The sequence below is a fragment of the Megascapheus bottae genome, chromosome 17 (assembly GCF_031878675.1).
Source record: "Megascapheus bottae isolate mThoBot1 chromosome 17, mThoBot2.hap1, whole genome shotgun sequence".
NCBI classification, from domain to species: domain Eukaryota; kingdom Metazoa; phylum Chordata; class Mammalia; order Rodentia; family Geomyidae; genus Megascapheus; species Megascapheus bottae.
This window is the reverse complement of record NC_143525.1, coordinates 10348669-10351484: the sequence shown is the minus strand read 5'-3', so window position 1 is coordinate 10351484 and position 2816 is coordinate 10348669. Positions and strand designations below refer to the sequence as shown.

The 2816-nt window shown below is 40.2% G+C and overlaps 1 pseudogene; it reads left to right on the top strand.

The window, feature by feature from the left end:
- The first annotated feature begins 2547 nt into the window (after positions 1 to 2547).
- Positions 2548 to 2816, top strand: LOC150050951 (large ribosomal subunit protein eL38 pseudogene; annotated as a pseudogene).

The window sequence follows — 2816 nt, the reverse complement described above, 5'->3', positions numbered from 1 at the left end:
GGTCCCGAGCCAGATCAGGCAGAAAAGGCTGTGAGACTCTTATCTCCAGTTAACCACAAAGAGCCAGACGTGACGCTGTGGCTAAAATGATAGAGTACTAACCTTGAGCACAAAGATCAGGCCCAGGACTTGGAGCTGGGAGAAAAGAGAAAGACAAGAAACAACAGCAACAACCCCAAAAAAACAAAAAAGGAAGAATCACTTCAAAAAGCAAAAGGACGATAACCCAGTGGGGAAGTCGGCAAAGACTATGAACATTTTATAAGAGGAAAGTGACATATTTGAAATATACTGAAGCATGCAAGAAAATGATAACTCAAACCATCTACTGCATTCTCCAATCCCCCCAAATTTGGTAACAAATAATGTCAGCCAAAGGTGAGCAAATATGCAAATACTCCTTATATATTCCCAACAGAATTGAGAGCAGCTTGGTTGGGAAGGACCAAAAATTCCTAGAGAAAATTCATCCAAGGACAGGTACCTTTAAAGGGACATTTAAAATCTAGACAAAAATTATGAATTCATATTTTTTGTCCTAGAAGTCCCACTTCTAAGAACATATGCTACAGATATGTGTATGGATTTGTAGAGTAAATCCAAAGTTTGAAAAGTATCTTCTAATAGGGATGGTTAAAGTTTAAATCAATTATTTAAGCAACGAAAGAATAAGGTTGCATTCTAAGTATGATTAATAAAAGATCTTCAGGTTTACCATAGTGTCAGAGCACACGGATATCTGTATCGACATCTGTATAAATAAATAAATAAATGCTTGTGGACACGGAATGTCATTGGAAGGATTTAAAGGAACCAATAAGAATAGCTGCTAGTAATTGGGAAAAGCAAAATCTGGATTTTGTACTATATTGACTTATAATCATTTCACAGGTTCATGTTAGTGACATAGGAAATGTTCACAGTGCTCATTTGTAATGGTGGAGATGAGAATGTGGAGCGATGGTAAGAACCGACCAAATCTCTTCCACTGACTTAAATACTTCTTGATTTTCTCTAAGAAGATGGTCATGTTCTTTCAGTTTCATTTGCAACAAAAAGATTCAAAAGTCACACAGCCGGCTGGGATCCTGGTCCTGATACCTGTGCAACTAACTACTCAGGAGGCCAGAGCAAGAAAACTGCCATTTAAGACCAGCCTGAGCAGGAAAATCTGTGAGACACCAACTCAACCAAAGAAACTGATTGCAAGTATGTTTCACCACACTAAGATGGGAAGCCTAAAATAGGTGGATCAAGGTCTAGGAGTGTGCCCAGGAAAGAATCAGATCATATCTCAAAAATAGTCAGTACAAAAGAGAGCTGAAGGGATTGTTTGGTGGTATAGTTTGAGTGAAGTCCGAGTTAAAAAAAAATCAACCAAAAAATACAACCACAAAGTTATTAGAGAAAGGCATACTACAAGTGTCTATTGGACAGATTTTTACCTGCATTGATTCAGAACCAACCACTGGGCATTTATTTACTTATTACTCTGGACTTATTTCAATGTAGTGCCTGCATGTCAGTCTCTTTTAGTGGAGGATTTCTGTAGGAAGCTTGGGCCCATGTTTGATAAATCCTCAAATTTAGAGCAAAGCCTAGATGAATCCTCCAGAGAGTCCAGCGAGGTTTGCTGCTATCAAGTGAAATGCTTGTATCCTCTCTAAAAGCCATACCCAACTGGGGTGGGAAAAGCTCGACCTAGGTGTCAGAGTTCCGGGCCACATTCTTCCAACTGTATGGCTTTTAGCAACGCATAGCTAACCTCTCTGGGCTTCATTTTGGTTTCCTTGTTTGTGGAGAAATGAGATTGAACTTCCCCATTCTTTGTTTCCTTTGATTTCTAATGTTCTTTATGAAATAAGAGGAAGCGATCTGATTGACTTTTTTCCAGAAGGAGAAAAAAATGCAAGTATATATTCTTTTTTTTTCCTTCACTTCCTGGGGAACAAAATGTGCATACCAGAATATGACAGAAATAAAAATAAAGCTACATAACATCCTTTCTGCTTCGAAAAGTCTGCTTAGTATGCCTTCATTTGCATGTTTAAACACTGAAATACCAAGAGTTCTAAATATGTGTGGTGATTGTAAACAAAGTCGAGTGGAGGAAAACATAATGGTCTTCTTTCTAGTGTCCATCAGAATTTACTGCTATGCTTATTTTATGTGTTTTATGGCTTTAGCTCTTCTGTTTAGGCTGCTGGTCCTTTTTGGCTGGTTTTTGTGTATGGTAGGAGGGAGTGATTCAACTTCATTCTCACTGTGGCCAGTTGTCTCTGCAATAGTGTTTTCCACCAAAAATCAACAGACTGCAAACATAGGAGTTTATTTCTGGAGTCTCAATTCTTGTCCACTAGTCTACACCTGTACCCTTATGCACTTGGTACCTATTTTGTATGTTTTGCTGTTCCTGGGGCTTGAACTCTGGGCCCAGGCACTGTCCCTGAGCTCCCTTTGCTCAAGGCTAGCACTCTCCCACTTAAGACCCAGCTCCAGAATCCAGGGCAATCCTCAGCCGGGTTCAGGCCCAGGCCGCCCATCGCCATGCCTCACAAAATCGAGGAGATCAACGATTTTCTGCTCACGGCCAGGCAGAAGGATGCCAAGTCTGTCAAGATCAAGAAAAACAAAGACAACGTGAAGTTCAAGGTCCGCTGCAGCAGATACCTGCACACCCTGGTTATCTCAGACAAGGAGAAGGCCGAGACGCTGAGGCAGTCCCTGCCTCCTGGCTTGGCAGTGAAGGAGCTAAAATGAACCAGACATAGATTGGAACTGTACATTAAAATCTTGAAAAGTCAAAAAAAAAAAAA